Below are 6,003 nucleotides of genomic sequence, written 5' to 3' on the forward strand. Positions count from 1 at the left end.
GTTTGGAGTTGGTTGGCTCGGGTGCTCTCTTTTGCTGGCCGGTTGTAGCTTATTCTGTCGGTTCTGCAGAGTTCTCAGGTCTACTGAGCCAGTATGTTTATCCTTTCATCTAGGGTTGTTCATAATGTTGAGCGTATTCTACGTTATTTCTTGTGAAAGGGGCGCGAGAGCGGGCGGTCAGTGGCTAAGGTGGCCTTGTTTGAGGTGTGTATTTCTTTGCAGGAGCGTGGTTTGGGTGTATGTCACTTTTCCTCTTGGAATTCTACCCCTATAATGAAACTTCTCTGTCTTCTCATTATGCTGGCTGGTTTGGGTTGAGGCTTATAGTCTTCGTGGGGATTGTATTTGGACTGTTCTTGCTTCGCCTTGGTTCTCTCGGTGTTGGCGGGATATTCTTTCTATACGGGATGCTTTTCGGCCTCTAGTTTGATTTGCTATTGGAGATGGTCAGCATTGTTTTGTGTCGAATGACGCTTGGCTTCTAGGGGGTCCGATTCATCTGAGGTTTGGTGACCAAATTATCTATGATGCTGCAAGCTCGTCCTGGGCGAAGGTTGCTTATTTTTTGTTTCTGGATGGTTCGTGGCATTGGTTTCAGGGGTCAGCTGATCTTCGAGAAATGGTTTTTGAGGTTTCGTCTGTGCAGGTTTGTTTATGCAAGAGTTGCACAACATCAAACTCGATCCAACTCGGACCCAGTCCTGGCTCCGACCTAAAACTCTAAGGGGGAACCTGCATAAGAGGGCAAAATCTCTGACGCTCCAATCAGCAAGCAGCTCAGACTCAATATTAGGTTCAAGAAGAAATTCCTTACCTGATGGTGAAATGAGGCTCCCTATTTATAGGTTTAGGTTCTGACAGGGGTTACGACAGGTAGTTATCCTGGTCGAATTAGAGATCAGATATGTCGGGTTCAAGCAGGTCGAAGTCGGGCACATACCTAAAATGACAACTTAATTCTTGGAGAAAACAGCTAAGTCTCTCACCTCGGTGGGTTCCGAGGTAGAGCTCCACAAATGTTCTTTTCGGGTCTTTTCCCAATCAGCGAATCGTTGTCCTCCACGTGGCGGTTGGGTTTCTTTATCCCAAACAAGGTTTTTGTTGGGAGGGTTGATGTGCCCATTTGGATTCCAGTGTCGTCAGGTCTCTTCTTGGTGTCGAGTGCGTGGTGTGTTGCGGCCAACTCGACATCTTGTTCCTTGGTTTTCTTTGGCTTGGTTTGGTGGGAACATTCCGAAGCATTCTTTCATTGCTTGTTGGCGGTGCGTGATCAGGTTGCTACGAGGGACCACTTATGTTGTTGGACTCTTTCGTTCCTGCTTCCTTCCTGTGTGTTTTGTGCTGGCATGGAGTCCTAGGATCATCTATTCTTTGAGTGCCCCTTTAGTTGGGAGGTCTGGTCTGGCATGATTGTTTGGGCTGGTTCTTCTCACCAGGTTTCATATTGGTGTACTAAGTTTGCTTTGGGTTTGTCACATTAGTGCCGGTAAGTCTACTCGTCGTCTAGTGTGGCGCTTGGCATGGACTTCGACTTTTTCTTTTATCTGGAGGGAGCGTAATGCTTGAGTTGATGCGAGTGAGGTGGGCCGGTCGCCTCATGTTCTCCTGCGCGCCATGAAATCTGAGGTTTATTATTATTGTACTACCTGGCTTGGGAGCTACTATTTGAGTTTTGATCCTATATTTATCTTAGCGTGAGATTTGTTTTCTTGATTTACTTGTCTTCTTGTCTTATGTGTCATTTTGATGTTGTGCCTTATTTCAAGTCCTGAGATCCTCCGTTTTTTTATTTAATTAATATATTTACCTTTAAAAAAATTACATTTTTTAAACTAAGAGTTCGATTAAAATACAGTACAAGTACAAGATTTTCTATTTTATTTTAATACAAATAATTGAAAATGAATAGGATTTTCCTAAGCTATTACGTCAATTACAAGATATGGAAATTTCCCAGACCATGACCGTATCCTTTGTAAAAGTCTTTCTAGATATAAATTTGGTTAAATTAAAAAATTAGTTAGTGGACTTTCAGATTCGTATCTAATTATTGAAACTTTGTTTAATAAATTTCAAAACTTTTAATTTTATATTTAATAAGTCATTAAACAACTTTAATAAATATCTAACGGCATTTCTAAAATTTCAATTTTGTACCTAACAAGTCGTTGAACTTTCAATTTTGTTTCATATAGTTCTTGACCTATAGGTTGCTTTTATTTTATTTTTATTTTTTTTAAGTTTCTAAATTATTTAAACACAAAATTTAGAGTTTAGGGTTCTCATGCACATAAAATTCAATCTTACGTATAATAAATTTGTCAATATGAAAAAATATCTAATAGGTAAGAAGATGCATATTACATACAATATTGAATGCTCAATATTTTATATTACATACTCTTTTGGAGTTCAAGGATATATTACACAAATAATTGAATGTTTAAGAATCACTGATGAGGTATTAAACTTATTCTTTAACGTTTGGAAAAAATCAAACATGAAAGTCAAAATTTCTAATGTACTTTGGCATAATTTAATAAAAATGCTTGGTCAATTTTGTCACACAATGGTTTGAAAATATCATGATATTTATCAAACCTAGTTGATATAAATAAATAAATAAATATATATATATATATATATATATATATCTCAAGTGTGATCTGTAAGGCATAGAGAGTAAAAAGAAAAAGAAAAGTAATGTTTGGGAAAGTGAGTGATCGGACGGCGATTGAGGCGCCGGCTGATAAAGCATGGGAGATCTACGGCACTCTTGAATTGGGAAGACTCGCCGTGAAAAAGCTTCCCAATATCTTCGAAAGAATCGATGAAGTTGAAGGTGATGCAGCAGAAGGAACTATTCTTAACATTGTCTTCGCACCAGGTAAATACACACTCTGGTTTACCTAAATTTTTCATCTGTCACGATGAGTCTCTGCCCTAATCACAATTGAAAAATTATTAGTTAGTTATTTTCTTTTTTTAATTTCTGATCTGTAAATTTCTCTCTCTTAATTATCAAACATTCAATATTCATCTAGATAAATAATGAGATTGACCATCTATCTCGACCTTTTGTGAGAGCGTGGAGAAAGACCGTCTCTTCCGACACTTTTATAAAACATCAGGATGGGTGGTCTATCTCAACGTTTTAATGTTTTTCATAAATTTTCCAACGAATTTTTTTTGTCGGGAAATATTTGACCGACGGTTTTTAGACTCCTGCGAACGTTTTTTAGCATAGACAAAAATGTAATTTTTGGTAGTGACAGGTCCTGATGGTGAGGAGTCGATGGTATGGAGCTAAATATCTTCATGTTGAGGATAAGTTTTGAAAAAAAATCTTTTAAAATAAACTAGTGTTTACACCAATAATTTTGAATCAATTTTATTCACAACCTCTTGATTGGAGATGTATGCTAATTAGTGTTGAGCTATGTTCGTTTTATCAATTTCATTTATTAATTTCTCATATTTCATACATGGTCACATGAATTATTTTTCCATACAATATTTAATTTTTAACTCAATGACTTCATTGTTCAAATCAAAATATGAAGATCAAAACATTATAAGAACCAAACCCAAGTATAGTGACTAATATAGTTATATTCATTTAATCACCTAATTAATATCATACATTGTTATCCACTCTATATTTAAAGGTGAGAATCATGTTTTATCTATTGGTCCTTTATATAATTTTAAAATTCTAAACCTCCCCTTAATTATGTTAATTTGTACTTTATTTATTCCATTACTTTTATTAATATTAAAATAATAAGTCATATTCTATAATTCAAAGAAATCATTTTATTAAATGAAATATTTTCTGAAAATCAAAATTTTAAAATGATGAGAACTAGTCTTTGAATTTGTGTTTGTTTTTTCTAGATTTCAAAAGTAATTTTTTAAAGGAAACTTTTTTTTTAATGTGCATGAGTGTCTGAGCTAATTTACTAGTTCGTAGCTCACCGACAATCGCTTAATCCTGCAACGATATTTGATTTATTTATTTTTTTTGAAACACTACAACGATATTTGATTGCCAAATAAACATATAGAAAATAATTTTCTAGGTAATTTTTACAAAGAAACATAAAATCACTGTCAAAATGAAGTTTTAAAATATACAAATATATGTTAGCATGCATGTCATATTCTCTTAAACGTGGTAATGCTAATGCATCAGTCAACCTAATCTGTATTTATTACGGGGAGAAAACAAGAAGAAGCAAACAGATTATTAAATACATTAATGAACATTATTTTTCTAAAATAACAACAAAAATAGTCAATTATCAACGTATCGATACAAGATTTAAATTTATTGCAAGTACGATCTAAATATTTACGCATATACAATTTTTCCACGTATGACTTGTTGAGGAAAAATACTTGGCTTCTCATTACTAAGGAGAAATCTTATCCTTACCATCATTAAAAAAATATTTGACAACTCATTATTTTTTTTAAGATATTTTTTGTTTTTACATTTCTCTCTTTTAGTTATCAGATATTTAATAGTGGTAAAAACAAGATTCATCTACTGAGGAGATAAGTATTTTCTCATAGAGAGTAAGCAGCAAAATATGTTTGAAATGCTAGTTATAAGTCATGAAACAAACATCAAGGCTAATTTTTTCACCTAAACTTTTTAATTTGATTTTTGCTAGTGGGATCCCTAAACTTCCTTATAATTTAAAAAGTTTATAATAAATCCATTATTTATTTTTATTTTTATTTTTTGTTTGGTAGATTCATGTATTAACTCCACTAGTTAAACAATAGCATCCTATTGGTTTTTTTTTTTGAAGTATAGAATCCAAGTTTAAGGAGTTATTGGAAAATGAAGACTCGATATAATCTTGAAAGTTCAATGATTAAATTTATAATTTAATCTTTATTTTATTATATCGGCCTAGCGAGCGGGATTCAAAGTAACTAAAATCAAGCACCAAAATATATATGCTAGATAGTAACGATGATGATAATAATGATATGTAAATGCATGCTTAGGTGGTCCTCCAAGTTTAAAGAAAAGTTCACGAAGGTAGACCATGAGAATCGAATAATAGAAACAGAGGTAGTGGAAGGAGGGCACCTGGATCTCGGGTTTACTCTTTACCATATTCGATTACAGATTATTGAGAAAGACAACGATAGATGTGTTGTCGAATCGACGATCGAGTACGAGTTAAAGGAAGAAGCTGCTGCAAATGTTTCACTAGTTAACATACAACCATACATTGAAGTTGCTAAAGTTGTCAACGACTATTTCATCAACTGAAAAAATGCTAAAGATGATGCCTAGTGAATTGAATAATCATCTCTCCCTATGATGTTTAGTTTGAAAAAAAGAGGCTGAAAATGCTTGAGTGATGTTTTTGTTTGTTTTGTTTTGAGTTCTTTTGTGATCTTTATTTTCAATAATGGATAACTTCTTTTAATTTGAAACCCTTGAAAGTAAAAATAAGTAATTTTCTTAGATTTGCTCCAAAATTAACATCAAGACTATGACTCCCTTAAACCCGTTTGGTAACGTTCTCGTTTCTTGTTTCTTAATCTTTTTTTTTCTCTCCCTAATACTTCGTTTGGCATATGAAATTTGTAGGAAATGATTTCAAATTCTAAGATTTTAAATGATGGAAATGATTTCAAATTCCTAATTGCGTTTGGAACCAAAATGATGGTAAATAATTAAAATTAAAATTTATTGTTTGGATTTTCACGAGAAATGAAAAGAATGTATAACATTTTACTATTATACCCTTAATATTTTGTATAATATTATATTATTAATAATATAATATTTTAATATAAACTAATAATTTCAACCATGAAAAACATAAATAATTTAATCAAATGAACCTAACAAAAATTAAAACCTGTCAATGTCACATTTATTTTAAAAACTAAAAACAAACAAAAACTTGCAAACTTTTTTTTGTTCAAATACTAAAAAAATTCTTAAAATCAAATTATTTCAATTTATTCATA

General features: G+C 32.7%; 1 long non-coding RNA gene across 1 annotated transcript; it reads left to right on the forward strand.

Annotated features, from left to right (window-relative positions):
* The first annotated feature begins 2,671 nt into the window (after window positions 1-2,671).
* On the forward strand, window positions 2,672-5,460 carry LOC111021000 (uncharacterized). Its single transcript, XR_002602776.2, has 2 exons — window positions 2,672-2,887; window positions 5,023-5,460. It is a non-coding gene; the product is annotated as an uncharacterized LOC111021000 (long non-coding RNA).
* The last annotated feature ends 543 nt before the right edge of the window (window positions 5,461-6,003 follow it).

This window comes from Momordica charantia, assembly GCF_013281855.1.
Source record: "Momordica charantia cultivar OHB3-1 chromosome 6 unlocalized genomic scaffold, Mcharantia_2.0 BLBB01000006.1, whole genome shotgun sequence".
In the NCBI taxonomy this organism is placed as follows: Eukaryota; Viridiplantae; Streptophyta; class Magnoliopsida; order Cucurbitales; family Cucurbitaceae; genus Momordica; species Momordica charantia.